Here is a 16569-nt window from a genome sequence, read left to right on the forward strand (position 1 = left end):
GTGAATGCCTCTGGGTCGTCCCTCCACCCATCTGCCTGTGTATGTTACCCACAGTAAACTCCATAATGGCACTATAGAGTTGCCACTTCATCTTTCAGTCTCAAGGTTCCTTCTCAGGTCGGAGGACAGTATTCAATGTCTCCGCCACCCAACACAGGCCAAACCGGGAGATTTGGTTGTTCAGGCAGCAGTTAGCCAGCACTGTCCCTTGTGCCACAAGTTTGCTGTCATGAATAATGCTACGGGATCCCGAGGACTGTCTCTATGCACGTGTGGAGGTATATCTGTGGGGAAAATGCCTAGAAGAGGAATTGTTATGATAAAGGATATGTCCTTTCCCTTTTTTTTCTTTTAAAAATTGGATCCATATGGCTAAATTGCTCCTTACATACTGTACTAATTGACATGCCCACAGTAGCGTATAGGAGCGTGGGTTTCCACATTCTTTTCACCAGTGGAGTCTTTCCAAACCTTTGGATCTTTGCAATCCAATTGTACACAATTCTTTCTTACATACAGTCATAAAGCTTTAATTTACATTCTAATGGTTTGTAATCATTGATTGTGGAACTATGATGGCTCTGCTTCAGTCTACCTCACTCACAACATCACTTTCACAATATTTCACTCTTAGAATTTCTAGAATTAGTCAGTTTTACTTACACAAGCTTAGCATATGCTATTTGCTGCTTAGAAATCTCCTCCCCCGGGGTCTTTCCTTAGTAAAATGCTATGGTCTGAATGTTTGTGTCTCCCCAAGTTTATATGTTCAAATCCTAACCCTCAAGGTGATGGTATTAGGAGGTGGGGCCTCTGGAAGTTGAATGGCATTAGTGCCCCCCTAAAAGAGCCCCCAGAGAGATCCCTCACCCCTTCTGCCACGTGAGGTTGCAGTGAGAAACCAGCCCTCACCAGACCATGAATCTTTGTTTTATATTTCTAAATTTCTCTCATCTTCATTATTTTCTTTCTACTTTTTTAAAGTGTATTCTGTTTTTTGTTTTTCTAACTAATTATCTCATTAATTTTCAGCCTTTTTTTTTTTTTTTTTTGGCGTCGCCGTGCAGCACGTGGGCTCTTAGTTCCCTGACCAGGGATCAAAATGCCCCTGCAGTAGAAGCATAGAGTCTTAACCACTGGACCACCAGGGAAGTCCCTTAGCCTCCTTTTCTAATAAATGCACTTAAAGCTTTCAATTTCCCTTTAAGTACCACTTTAGCTTTATCCCACAAATTTGCATTATTGTCTTTTTTAAATTATCAATTTGAAGTTTTTTTCTAAATTCCATTATTATGTTTCTCTGTCCCATGAGTTACTTAGAAATGTTTTAAATTTTTGAATTAATTAAAAAAATTAACCAATTACTTAGTAAATTCTCACTTGATTGCATTGTGGTCTAGGGATATAATCTCTGTAACACTCATTCTTTGAAATTTGTTGACACATGCTTTGTAGCCCCATCTGTGGCTACTTTTTGTAAATTTACCATGTGTACTTGAGAAGAATGTGTGTGTTTCAGCTCTTGGGTGAATAAAATACCCATTAGGTCATACTTGTGAAGTGTCATATAAACTAGGATAAAGCAAAGGGCTGAAACAACGATACCCCATCGTAGGTTTAAGCAAACAGAAGAGGATAGCTCCCCATCTCCCTGACCCAAGGCTGGGAGCTCCGCTCCACACCGTCAGTCATCCGAGGACCCAGGTTCATGGGGCTCTGCAACCTTCAACATGTGCTGTCCAAGGCCATCCTCTCAGAAAAGTCTAAATCTCGGGAGGGCAGGAATGTGTCAGTTTTCTTCACCTTTGTTCATGCAGATACAGAGTAAACATTCAGGAAGTATTTGTTAGGTATATGAATCAATGAATGAAGAAAAGATGGCCTCCTTGTTAACATACTGAAATTTAATAAACAGATCTTTTTCTTTTTGGACTTGATTTTTTTCAATTAGCAACATGTTGTTATGGCTCAAAATTTTAAAGGTATAGAAACAATAGGGACTTCCCTGGTGGTCCAGTGGTTAAGACTCTACGCTTCCAGTGCAGAGGGTGCCGGTTCGATCCCTGGTCGGGGGCCGGGGGTGGGGGAAATACAGTGATAGTGTTCCCAGGCACACTGTCCCTCTTCCTGGAGACAACCACTGTTAACAGCTTGTTTGTATTCTCCAGAAGAATTTCGTACATACACAAGTATCTCTGCATCTTTGTGGACTGATTTCTAATATAGTTTTCAATTACAATAAAACGGCTTATTCTCCACCTTACTTATTTCAGTACTTCTGAATTCGCACTTCTGAATGTGTTTGGTGTCAGTTTGTTGAGGGGACGCCAGGTGGCAGTATACTACCAAGAGATGGAGGCCAAGGGCCGGGGGGCCGGTGGGGGGTGGGGAAGGGGCTTCTCTTTCCAAATATTAAATAGTGATTTCACGTGGTTTTCCTCTGCCTAACGGACCTTGTAAGCTCTCTGGCTGTGAGTACTGTGTAAGTGTGCAGGTAAATGCCTGCCCGATTTCAACAAATTAAAGAGGACTTGGTTGAGTTGAAAAGCTAGGGCAAAATTGAGCTGTAGGATCTGACCTAGGACTCAGTTATGTTTAGTTTATTGAGAAAAACACAATTTTGAAGCTGCTCCCAGTCCAGACTCCCTGAGCAGGCTTCCTATATCATGTATCTGCACTCACCTCCTCCCTCAGACTGGGAGCTTCCAATGACTTAAACGCACACTACAACTGTCATCTGTGGGGTTAAAGTAACGAAGGAAGCCCTCTTAACTTCTCCAGATTTCCCCTCGCTTTAAAAGATTAATTGGGGCTTCCCTGGTGGCGCAGTGGTTGAGAGTTCGCCTGCTGATGCTAGGGGACACAGGTTCGTGTCCCGGTCCGGGAAGATCCCACATGCCGTGGAGCGGCTGGGCCCGTGAGCCATGGCCTCTGAGCCTGTGCGTCCGGAGCCTGTGCTCCGCAACGGGAGAGGCCACAACAGTGAGAGGCCCGTGTACCGCAAAAAAAATAAAATAAAAGATTAATTGACTCCTTCCCCACATGAGCACCTACCCCAGGCCCAAGGCCACCCGGTTCTCTCTTCTCCTGGAGACAACGCCTTACCCCTTTCTCCTTCCTTCTAGTGACGGACGTTCTGGGTATAAGTATATATTTCCTTTATCGAAACCCCTCCCCCCAGCAAGGAGTGCGTTCACTACAGCTTGAACTGTACGCATTTTCCATTTAACAATATACCCTTGGAGATAATTACTGATCAATAAATACAAAGAGAATATTTTTTTGAGGCTTAAAAAAATTGAGCTAGGGCTTCCCTGGTGGCGCAGTGGTTGAGAGTCCGCCTGCCGATGCAGGGGACACGGGTTCGTGCCCCGGTCCTGGAAGATCCCACATGCCACGGACCGGCTGGGCCCGTGAGCCATGGCCGCTGAGCCTGCACGTCCGGAGCCTGTGCTCCACAATGGGAGGGGCCACAACAGTGAGAGGCCCGTGTACCTCAAAAAAAAAAAAATTGACCTATAGCTTATTACAGCTGGTGAACAACACGAGTCTTGTGTGGGACCTGATGCTCTTTTGCAGACGTTCACAACAGCGTCACCACCGACCCCTCATGATGGAGAGCACGCTTAGCTCCCAGCAGCCCCCTTGCCTCTTCCAGTCACACGCCCCTCCCAGTAACCACAATGGTGACTCTCAGAGAAGAGATCAGCCCTTTGGGCGGCTGCGTGGTATCCCGACGCACTGATGTGACATGTTGAGCCACGTGCCTCCAGTCTTTGCATTAGAAATGGCGGTACCCTGACTGCCCTTGCACACATCACTTCATGTCTTCTCGCCTCTACCCACAAGCCCAAGCTCATCTCATAAAAAACACAAAAAGTAATTTAAACAGGGGCTTTGGATCTTGCTACTTCTTCCGGTCATTTCTATCTTCCTTCTGAACAGATTCCTCTCCCTCCTTTGAATTCCTTTTGTTCTTCTCATTTGACCAATCAGTGCCCACTCTTTGCTCGTCCCTTGAAGGCATCTTTCAGCTTCTCCCACCAGAACAGACACCCTGAGGGCCTGGACCTGGACTCGACTCCGCAATCCCAGCTTGGCACAGAGGCTAGAAAATCCAGATCTGGTTCAGCGTCTGTTGGATAAACAAATCTGTGTGCCAGTATCTTAGACCTTCTGAGTGTTAAGTATACAGGAGGCCTCAAGGATGAAACCTCCGTCTGCTAAACAGTTAAGCAACGAAACTATCCATAGTAGGCTGTGGAGCAGACTCTAATTGCTTAGTTTAATAGCTGTAATTAGTCTCTTCCCAAGGCTCTTGCTAAGACACTCTCCTGTGTAGCCACAGTGCACTTATCACAATCAGAAACTTAATACTGATTCTACATGGACCAAGGTTCACCGATTGTACCAAGAGAGTCTTTGTAGTAAAACGAAACAGAACATAAACTCTCTCCGTTACCTTCCTTCCTTTCCAGCCCATATCTTTTATGTACTGGTCTCTGTCAGTCTCTTTCAGTCTAGAACAGTTCCTTAGCCTTCTTGTATGTCACGACCCTGTCATTTATGAAGTGAACAAGCCAGTTACTTTGTAGAATGTCTCCCAGTTCGGGTTTGCCTGACGTATCTTCACAGCAGCTTAGGAACTTAGGTGGGTAACACCCCAGGTGATGTCACGTTCTTGTCAGTGCTTCACGTCAGGAGCCCATGATGGCTCATGATGGGTGATGCTAATTTTACTCACTTGGTTGAGATCAATCTGCTAGGTTTCTTCACTTTGGTACATGCACCCTTTAAATTAATTCCTGAGACAATTATGATTATCTTCATTTTACAGATGAGGAAACTGAGGCACAAAGACATAGATAACTTGCCCAAAGTCATAAGAGCCGTTGTGGCTCCAGAGCAAACACTCTTAGCTGCCACACTGGAGAGATCAACTTGGGGCTGGAAGCCTGGATGAACTTGGCCTGTGGAGGACCCTCAGAGGACGGGGGATATTTGGATGGACAGAAGGTGAAGGGTAATGGGCTAAGTCTGGAGTTTCTTTGCCAGCATGTCTGGCTTGGGGCTTGGTGTCTCTCTGGACACCAGCATTACTCTGTGGATTGTTTTGTTAAGAATGGCCCGAGGTGGGAATTCCCTGGCATTCCGGTGGTTAAGACTCCGTGCTTTCACTGCTGAGGGCTCGGGTTCGATCCCTGGTCAGGGAAGTAAGATCCCACAAGCTGCGTGGCATGGCCTAAAGAAAAAAACAAAAAGAACCTTAAAAAAAAAAAAAAAAGGTCCGTTGTATGGTTTGTGCTGATCTGACCCTCCTTCTCTGGAGTGTCAGGGCTGGACTTGCTGGAGATGACCACCACTCCAAATGCCTATTCTGAGGGAAAGTTCCCTGTAGTTGTTTGAAGATCATGATGTGCCACGAATCTTGAGCTTCTTGACTACATCTGTGGCTTCATTGTACAGTATGGTGAGGAAGTGTCCATTATTTAAAAAAAAATTTTTTTTAATTTAATTTTATTTTTTATACAGCAGGTTCCTATTAGTTACCTATTTTATACAAATTAGTGTATATATGTCAATCCCAATCTCCCAGTTCATCCCACCACCACCACCCACCCCTGCTTTCCCTCCTTGGTGTCCATACATTTGTTTTCTACATCTATGTATCTCTTTCTGCCTTGCAAACCAGTTCATCTGTACCATTTTTCTAGATTCCACATATATGCGTTAATATACAATATTTGTTTTTCTCTTTCTGACTTACTTCACACTGTATGACAGTCTCTAGGTCCATCCACGTCTCTACAAATGACCCAATTTCATTCCTTTTTATAGCTGAGTAATATTGCATTGTATATATGTACCACATCTTCTTTATCCATTCATCCGTCAATGGGCATTTAGGTTGCTTCCATGACCTGGCTATTGTAAATAGTGCTGCAATGAACATTGGGATGCATGTGTCTTTTTGAATTATGGTTTTCTCTGGGTATATGCCCAGTAATGGGATTGCTGGGTCATATGGTAATTCTATTTTTAGTTTTTTAAGGAACCACCATACTGTTCTCCATAGTGGCTGTATCAATTTACATTCCCACCAGCAGTGCAAGAGGGTTCCCTTTTTTCCACACCCTCTCCAGCATTTGTTGTTTGTAGATTTTCTGATGATGCCCATTCCAACGGGTGTGAGGTGATACGTCATTGTAGTTTTGACTTGCATTTCTCTAATAATTAGTGATGTTGAGCAGCTTTTCACGTGCTTCTTGGCCATCTGTATGTCTTCTTTGGAGAGATGTCTATTTAAGTCTTCTGCCCATTTTTGGATTGGGTTCTTTGTTTTTTTAAGGAAGTGTCCATCACTGAGTCATGAACAGAAAGAGTTGACTTGTGCCAGCTACAAACCTGCTTCACAGATAAGTCTCTGTGTGTTAGTGTCCACACTCACCTCAGGCTAGAGACCCCCAAGGCTTCGAGGATTTGTCTGAGCAGAACCATCCTGCTTCTTTGCTCTTCCCTCTGATTCTTTGACCCCTGTCTTCCCCTCAGCCCTTGCTGACCCTTGAAAGCCTCCTAGTCGCGTGCGCCTTTACTCGGCCACACCTGGCTCAGCTCCAGATCACTCAGCCAGCCGTCCTCTGCTTCACAGCAATATTTCCAGGTTCACACTACCTTAATTTGGGTCCCCCAGAAGAAGAGCTTGAGGCAGGAAGGAACTGCGGTGTTTATCTATCAGCTCCTATCAGCCATCGGTCGAATGTTAATTCCCCTGCGTGTCTGGCCTCTTGTACGTGCAAACCCTGGAAAGAGACCTCAGGCATGGAGATCAGATACTGGCAGCTGGAGCCGACCATAGTCAGTGCTGGAAAGATAGGGTCTGAGGGCTACGGGCCAGGGCATTGGCAACTTCATTCATAGAATCTTAGGGTTTTAGAGCAGAAAGGGAGTTCAGAGAGAATCTAGCCCACTTCTCGCTGTGTGGAGTCAGGGGTGAGCACTGTGTCCTCGGGGATGAAGAGAAAACTCAAACGGGAAAATTTCCTCAATTTCTCTGAGCTCCACTCTTATCACGTATAACGCAGGAATTAACAACAATATCTACCCCACAGGTGGCACAGAGTAAATGACAAATGTTAGATGTTATTTTGGGAGAAATAGGCTTTGCATACAAGGTAGCTATTGCCACAATAGTGCTATGTAACAAACCATCAAGGTTGTTTTTTTAGGGTTGTTCTCTATACCTCACAGAGTTCGAGAGAATCCTGGGCCACTTTTATTTATTGAGGTTCCAGGAATATTAAAATGCAAATTGCAAAAGTAAGTTGACTCTAGTGGGAAAAATCACTAGTTGTTGCCTATGGGGTGGGGACGGGGGTGCCCTGGGCATGGGGCTGGGTTGACTGGGAGGAACCAGAGAACTTATTAAGGTGATGGAATATTTTGTGTCTTGATGGGGGTTTGGCCATGGGTGCACACTTTTGTCCAAACTCTGGAATGGGGCACTTTGGAGTCAAGAGTGACATTATATACGTTTTACCTAAAAAAAAAGCCCACAAACACATGTTGACCTCTGGTTAATGACGCACGTGCTGAAGCGCCTAGTGGAAGGACATGGATGTCAGCAGCTTAGATGTCAATTTAGATGGATTGATCGCTGGACAGAGGGTAGATTTGTGATGAGGCAGATGTAGCTGTTTTAATAACCGGGGAATGAATGTGGTGGCTAAATGGGGGTTCGCTTTGAACTTTTCTGTATATTTGAAACTTTTCGTAATAAAATGTTGGGGAATAAATGGGTTACCGAAGAGTTATAGTATGTTTCAGTTGTTTGCATTTAACAAGTAGACGCCTGTTATATACCAAAATAAAGTGCGGTGGAGCTGTGCCCTTCACAAGGTAACTGTTGAATTCATGGAAAATATGAATTTATAGTGTAAAGATGTGGTCTCATAATGGGACACAAGTTAAAATTAGTATGGGGGCTTCCCTGGTGGCGCAGTGGTTAAGAATCCGCCTGCCAATGCAGGGCACATGGGTTTGAGCCCTGGTCCGGGAAGATCCCACATGCCGCGGAGCAACTAAGCCCATGTGCCACAACTACTGAGCCTGCGCTCTAGAGCCCGTGCTCCACAACAAGAGGAGCCACCGCCATGAGAAGCCCATGCACCGCAACAAAGAGTAGCCTCCGCTCACTGCAACTAGAGAAAGCAAAGACCCAATGCAGCCAAAAAGAAATAAAAATAAAATAAATTTATAAAAGAATAGTAATAAAAAATAAAATAAAATAAAATTAGTATGAAGGACTTTTTAACTCTTAATGTCTGACAGTGTAAGTCAGAATTACACTCTTTTGTAAAAAAACAGAGACTTGTATACAAACTCCGTCGATCTGTCCAAAGTCTGAATTTGCTGGGGCCTCAGATTACATGGCCTTTGTCTCCCCAACCCCAGAACAACTCAGTTGGTACCCATGGGATCCCTGACTTGCCCCCCCCACAGGCCTCTGGTTCTCTACTGTGCCCGTGAATAACAAAGCTTTAACATTTACTAAGCAGGAGGTGACAGGTCCTTCCCATCTCTTTCTATTCATGGCTTCAATTAATAATTAGTCCCCCTGCAGAATGAGACAATCTGTTTTGTGGAGGGAAAGAACCATGAGCCAAGCCAATTAGCATCTTGGTTCTGGCTGCCTTGGGAATTTAATTTAGTCTCACGGCCCATTTAAGTTCTGCAAATATTGTTGCCTCCCCAAGATCGAAGTCATGATAGTTAAATGAGCAAAGGCCCTGGGGACCCATATGCTGAGGATGCCCCGCAAAGCGGGCTGGCCTGGGCACGGGGCCAGCGGCTTTTGTCCAGCCCACATGCCCACACCATTCTTCTCCCAGGACTCGGCAGCTGGCCCCGGGCAGTGCCGACCTTAACCACCCGCAGAGGGAGTGGCTGCTGCCCCCAAACAGTTGCACACTTGAGTGGGTCTTTTGTCTGCTCAGAAGACATTCCAACTGCCCGTTAGCAGTTTGCCTGTGCACAAAAGGGGGTGACCGCCGGACGGGGCAGTCTGTCTGTGTAGCGTATTGTTGAGGGGCGGCGAGTCTGCAAACAGGCCGTCCGAGTTGTCCCCTGCATGGAGGGTGTGTGGGGAACAGCCAGGAAGGACAGGCCAGGGCAGGGCTCAAGGAGCAGGATTAGTCAGACAATTTAATTAGGGACTGTGAGGAATCATGGAATCAGGATGTTGAGGCTCCAGGGGGAGCTTGAGGAACAATCTAGATCTTTTCTCTCTCAGGAACCAGCCAAGCCTAGCAGCATGGAATCCTCTTTTAAAAGGAATGCCAAGGCCTCCTGAATTTCACAACTGTTGCTGGAAGAAAATTCTTTGCATCATGCAGATTTAAAATCTACTCTTCTTTCTTTTTTTTTAAATTTCTGAATGAATTTTAGAATTACTTTAATATATACACTAATAAAAACAACAACAACAACAAATCCTGTTGGGTTTTTGGTTTTTGCATATAACCTATAATCAATATGGGAAGAATGGACATCTTATGATATTGAGACTTCTGTGAACAAGGCATATCTTTTCATTAATTTAGATATTTAACATCTTTCAATGACACTGTATTATTTTCTGTATAAAAGCTCTTATATGTGTTTTGTTATATTTATTCCTAGCTACTTCTTATTTTTGATAACGTAAATAATAGCTTTAAATTTTTTTGCTTGTTTTTGAATAGATATTTTACTAATAATTTTGTGTCTGGCTTCCTTGCTAAACTCTTACTTAGTTCTGTACGTTGTCCCTCTTCTTTTTTTTTTTTTTTTTTTTTTTTTTTGCCGTACTCGGGCCTCTCACTGCTGTGGTCTCTCTCGCTGCGGAGCACAGGCTCCGGACGTGCAGGCTCAGCGGCCATGGCCCACGGACCCAGCTGCTCCGCGGCATGTGGGATCCTCCCGGACCGGGGCACGAACCCGTGTCCCCTGCATCGGCAGGCGGACTCTCAACCACCGCGCCACCAGGGAAGCCCTGTTCCTCTTCTTATATTTGTTTTTCTTCATCTTCTTTTTGATTCATTGGGTATGTTTTTATAATGTTACTTCTCCCCCTTTACTAATTTAAAGGTTACACACACTGTTTCCATTCTTTTAAAGGTCAGCACAGCATATTTAATTCATCAAAGCCCAAAGTTAATCATCACCTTTCCCTCCTCCCTAATGACTGGGGAACTTGGGACACTACTTCATTCACCATTACCACCTCTCACCTCCAGATTTATACCCTATATTTAAAATTTTTAACCTATACTATATTACACAATTGGTATTTATTTAGATTTGTCCTTTTTTTTTTTCTTTTGGCCAAGCTGCGTGGCTTGCAGAATCTTAGTTCCCCAAATAGGGATTGGACCCAGGCCCACGGCAGTAAAAGCACAGAGTCCTAACCACTGGACCGCCAGGGAATTCCCCTGCCCTTATTTTTTTTTACCATTTTCTGTGCTCTTCATTCTTTTTTTTTTCTTGCACCTTTCTGCTCTCCTTCCTCAAGCGACACCAGTAACAGCTGGCTTTCTGCCTCAGAGGCATCAGAGGTGTGAAAACGGTTGTAGATGAGCCTGCGGCCCTGATTGCAGGGCTCGCCCAGGCGGCTGTGCTATGAGCCTGTGCCTGGCTCTTTTCACGCACAACGGCCTGGGCACTTGATGTTATCACCCACATTTCAGAGAGGAGGGAACTGAGGCTTTGAAAAGATGAGGGCCCAGCCCAGTGGGGCTCAAACCCCGAGGGGCCCAGCCCAGGCAGCACAGGCAGGTCTCAGAGCCTCCTGGGGGCCTCGGGCCGGCGGGGAGCTGGGGTCTCCATCCGCCATAAATCCTCTGTGGGTGGCTAGGGGCCGCCCCTGCAGATGTTGGCTCCTGGGCCCCTCTGCCTGCCCTGATGTGGGCTCAGTAAGGACCTCACGGGAGTTCTGGTTGGGAGCTGCTGGGGCTGAGAGGAGGGGACAGGGCCTCTCCTCCTCAGGACGGGCTGGATCCCACCTCCTCCACCAACCGTCCTCTTGACCCCTCCTCTTACCCTTCCCGACGCTGCTTTGCCCAGGAATAATCTGGTGGGTCGGCCCTGGCCCGGCCCTGCATCTACCTTCTGGCCTGGGGTTCCCCAGACACCGGTGTGGGTGCCCATAGGGAGGTGACATCTCCTCAAGGTCCCTTCAGACACGTTGACCAACCCAGTAATGCTCCCCAGCATCGGTCCCCTCCTCCCCCAGCCCTCGTGCCTGCAACCCGGGATCACTCCCCAGCCTGCATCAGGCTTTGCCTTCTGGGGACCAGCTGTCCCCTCGAGGCTAGACTGAGGGACCCTATACACGCTTGAGGGTGCGCAGGCGGGGACTTGGCTGTGTGGTCTGTCAGAAATCTTCATGGGAAGGATGGTGGTTCAACACGTCAACACTGGGCTGCAGGGCGGGCAGGCACTGGCGAGATGGTCAAATCTCTGAAACGAGTCAGCCATGTCCCCATGTTCAGAAGGGGACAGAGAGCAGGGCAGCACTGGCCTGCTGCTGGAGGGCGTTGCTTTCCAAGGGGCAGAAACAGTTCAGGCAAGTCTCACTCCTTTATTTTTCCTCATCCTCCTGGAATTCAGGGCCAAGGTGTGACATAGCCCCGGAGCTGCTGTCCATCCCTGGCAACAGCATCCAAGGGACTCCGGCATGTCCGGGGGGTGGTGGTAGGGGGACATACATGACATGTTACATTGTCAAAACGGACACTACACTATTTACTACACCACAGACTTTATTTGGATTTCACCAGTTTTTCCACTAATGGCATTTTTTCTGTTTCAGAATCCAGTCCAGTAAACCATAATGGAAAAGAATTTAAAAAAAAAGTCTATATGTGTATAACTGAGTCACTTTGCTGTACACCAGAGACTGGCACAACACTGTAAATCAACTATACTTCAATAAAAATTAAAAAATTAAAAAAAAAAAATTCAATCCAGGACTCCACGTGGCATTTAGTCATCATGGGTCCTTAATCTTCCATCTGTGACAGTTTCTTGTCTTTCCTTGTTTATCATGACCTTGAACTTTTGAGCAGTATGTTTACTAATTTTTTTTAAAACGAAGCTGGCTGACAACTGGGGGCTTGCAGACACAGTGACGGTTTTGGCCATCCTGATCCAGGAGACCTGACTTTTCACCCACCGAGGACCCTGCCGTTCTCTCCGGGTGGCTGATCCTCGAAGCCCTTCAAAACCGAGTGGAACCTCGCCCATCTCCTGCATATGTGCACTTTGGTGCACTCTTGTTGTTGCTATCGGAAGGGTGTTCTTGTGAAAACGGGAGTAGTAGCCAGTGTTTGGACATGGTCGTGACATCGTGTTCCTGCAGGCAGGGCAGCCTGTCCCGCAGGCCGCCTGCTCCAGCCTGGAGACGAGGCTTGCTCTGCGGGCACCTGCCTGGTCTGGCGCCTCACCTCCTCAGGGAATTCCCCAAGCAGATGTCAGACTCTGCCGGTGGTGGCTCCAGGCCAGTCTGAGCTGCGAGTGAATGTTCCTCGACCCTCTTTCCCACACAGGGCCCTCCGTTGCCCCTCGCGTATAGATGCAGCCCTGATGTACTTACAGAGACAGGCTCCTTGGGAAACAAATGTTCTGGACTCGGCCCCTCAGGACCTGTCTCTGCAGTGAAATCATACAGTATTTGTCTTTCTCTGACTTATTTCGCTAACATAATGGACCTCCAGGTCCATCCATGTCCATGTGTTTTTGGTTTTGGTATCTAATTGCCATATTAATTTTGGGTAGGATTCAAAGAGATTCAAAGGCCCTTAAATCCTTGTGGATTTGATGACATAGGAGCATTCCTGAAAGCCATCCCCAAGCTAGGACGGCTGCAGTAACTTAGCTGCGACCAGAAGTGGTTGCATCCTCAACTCAACTTCCTCCCTGCCTCTGACCTCCTAGCAAACTTGACACACAGGGCTGCAAGGGGGTCAAGTCGGAACGTCTTAAATGCCTGTGGTCATGGTAGTTGTCTGTTGTGGATTTTACAAAAACGTATGGCTACATGAACTCATCGCTGGCCTTGGAAAGGGCATTTAATGTCCACCATTTGGGTGAAGATTAAGTAAACCAGAGTGTATCCACAAGAAGAACTATTGCACAGCCAAGGGGAAAAAAAACTTTTCAAATTTAAAAGTAATCTCATAATAATAAATGTGCATTAGAATAATAAATGTGCAATGAATGTGTAGGAAATGAGAAAAATTAGAAAAAAATACACGAAATAAGAAAATAAAAACATCATATTCCTACCACCCAGAGGTTGTCACTGTTTCTACCTTGGCATATATCCCTCCAGATTTTGAAGCATTTTGACGACAGTTAAAACTGCAGGTAAATCATGTGAAGTGAAAAAAAGAAATCAGTGGGACAAGCTGTGTGTACTGTGACACTGAGTTGTAACATTTTGTGTGCGTGGAATATACCAAAGATGTTAATGGGACTTATTTGTGAGTCATGGGCTTAGGGTGATTGTTACTTTCTTATTTCCTACAACAGGCATGAAGACTTTTATAATCAGAAAAAGGAGTCATTTCAGAGAGTAATTTACAGTCATTTCAAAAGTGAGATGGCGATTGTGAGCGTATGTAAAATAGGATAAACAGCTTATTTTGTGTCTGATGATGATGTGGTTTCAGGTTCTCCTCCCTCAAAAATAATCAAATCAGATTGTGATTTTGTTCCCTGACACTAACACGTGGGCATTACAGGAGCGTGTATGTCACGTGGTCAATTCATCGGCAGAGGATTATGTCGTCAGGGGAATAAATGCGAAATTCTCAAGGTACTTTGCTCCAGTAATCAGGACTTTATTTATCTCTAAGCTAAAAGAGGGGATTGAAGTCTTTGACAATGATCAGAAAATGCTTTTAGGAAGATTCCTTTCCTATTACAATTTTTCTTAAAGTTGCAGTGCACATAGTGTGACTTGCCATGCAGAGGGCTTGATGGGACCGTTTCCTTTGCCTTAAAGGCACAAGAAGGGATGTCACAGGATTCCCGCAGAGAAAATAATTTGGAAGAGGAAAAGGTTGAGAGCAGGGGCAGTCAACATTACTGGCAAAGTTATTGGCAAGGCTTCTTGGCCCAGTCACCTAGGGGGACTTTGATTTCCCAAGCAAGTGTCACTTGGTGATGAGACTCCCACCATTGGCCACCAGAGTGTCCCCTAAACTATTTGAGAAACCGAGGCCTTAAAGTAAAATCAGATTCAGCAACTTAATTGTATCTCAGCAGTTTGATTTAAGTGCAGGTTCTGTGTTTGAAATGTGAGTGTGTTGGTGGTTTGGTCATGTAAGTGGGAACAGCTGGTACCTACGAGCTGGCCCAGCCCCTGGAGACCTGAGGCTTCCAATGAGAAGACGCTAGACCACAGCCACTTACCCCACCCTTTCTTTGGGGCTGCCCAAGATACCGGGATATTCCCCTTGACTAGTGCCATTGCACTTACACCATTGGAACGTGACCGCAGAATCGCCATGCCCAGGCCACGCCCAGAGGAGAGGACCCACTTCCCTGGAGCAATGGCCACCTCTTCTCCTGGCCAGGAGGCCAGCAGGAGCCCTTGTCAACATCAGCGGAGCTTAGCTAGGTGTCTTCTGTGCTCCTGTCCTGTGCTTCTGGAGGGGCTGGGAGGATGGGGGGATACTCCTTACCTGGGTCTGGGTGCAGACCCACTTGGAAGAGGAATAATCTACTCACGGCTCCGTGTTCAGAACCACAGACCAAGAAAGTGGACAGCTGCAGCTTTGACCTGAGAGAAAGCCGCAGTTCCCCCACCACCCAGCGATTCTTCTGCTGGGAACCTGTGCTCACTGTCCCCTCTGGCGGTGCTACATGTAATAGTCCCAGCTGGAGAGACCCCAAATGCTCACCCACAGCAGAGTGGATGTGTGGGTCGTGAAATACTACACAGCAGCAGCAATGAACACAGTGCACATGGTCACGGGTGAACTCACAAGCGTGATGCTGAGTGGAAGAAGCCAGGAGGTAAAGGAGTTCACGTTGTAACTCTAAAGAACTCTTTCAGTAAATATAAACTTTCCTGCGGCTCAGAAGGCAGAGTGTCATAGGAACTGGTAGCTTTTCCCCAAGTGGTGTGTGGAGTGAGGGCGGCGCTGAGGTGACAGGGGTGAGAACCCATGTCCTGGTGGCAACGTGCAGGGTTCGCTCTGGACTCGGCTCCTTTCCAGGGTGTGATCCCCAGCGCCCCTGTGCCTTGGGTTTTTCACCTGAAAAGCAAGGATGGTAATGCCTCCCTCCCTCTTTGAGGGAGAAAGGAGGTAATAACATGGGGAAAGGCCTCACCACTGGGTCTGACAACAGCTGGCGGTGAATAAACATGAGTGACTTTTATATAGAAAATTAAAGCTGGACTTCCCTGGTGGTGCAGTGCTTAAGAATCCGCCTGCCAATGCACGGGACACAGTTTGAGCCCTGGTCCAGGAAGATCCCACATGCCACGGAGCAACTAAGCCCGTGAGCCACAACTACTGAAGCCCAAGTGCCTAGAGCCCATGCTCAGCAAAAAGAGAAGCCACCACAGTGAGAAGCCCGTGCACCGCAACGAAGAGTAGCCCCGCTCGCGGCAACTAGAGAAAGCCCGCGTGCAGCAACCAAGACCCAACACAGCCAAAAAAAAAAAAATAAGTTTATAAAAAAGAAAATAAAAGCTGACAGAAACACAAAGAGAAATTTAGAAATCCACTATTTTGTGTGAGATTTTTAATGGACATTCTCAAAACTGACACAGAGCGAGAAAATGAAGATAAGCAGAACACTTGAACAACACAGATGACAAGTTTCCTATAATAGGTAGTAGGTCTTTTGACCCATCAGAGAATATACATTACTTTCAATCATACAGAGCATGGTCACAGAAACTGGGCATGTGTTAAGCCATGAAGAAGTTTTCAATAAAATAAAAAAAAATAGAAATCATGATATAGATCACACTGATCACAATACAATAAAATAGAAACTGATGATTGAATATAATATAAATATACTCAGAAATGATAAATTACACAGAAGTAAATGTACAAAGATGAATATACAAGGTTCATCATTGTTAGTAAAAGGGAAAATACAGACAACCTAGCTCTCTTTCATTAGGCAAATAGTTACAACCTTGGTACATCCACAGTATGGAATCCTGAGCAGGAGTTACAAAGGATGAGGTGGACTTATACACAAGCATGGAATGTCCAAGACATTTTGATAAGTGGAAAAGTAGTTTGAAGGGCAAAGAGACACTGTATGATATAATTTATGCAAAAGACCCCTGAAAAGTAGACACCGCCAAGTGTCTCTGTTGATGCCAGCGCCTGGCCGAGGGGTCGGCAGGCAACAGCCATAAAGGTCAGCCAAGTCCCAGGCCTGCAGGGAGGTCCCCCCTCCCACTATCACCCCCCAGTGTCCCCAGGGAAGCCCCCTGCCTTTCAGGTAGTTGCAGCTGCTCTGGGTTTCCCAGACAGCACTGCTTTCATGAAAGTTGAC

The sequence above is a fragment of the Mesoplodon bidens genome (assembly GCF_964165515.1).
Source record: "Mesoplodon bidens genome assembly, chromosome: 15".
Lineage (NCBI taxonomy): Eukaryota > Metazoa > Chordata > Mammalia > Artiodactyla > Ziphiidae > Mesoplodon > Mesoplodon bidens.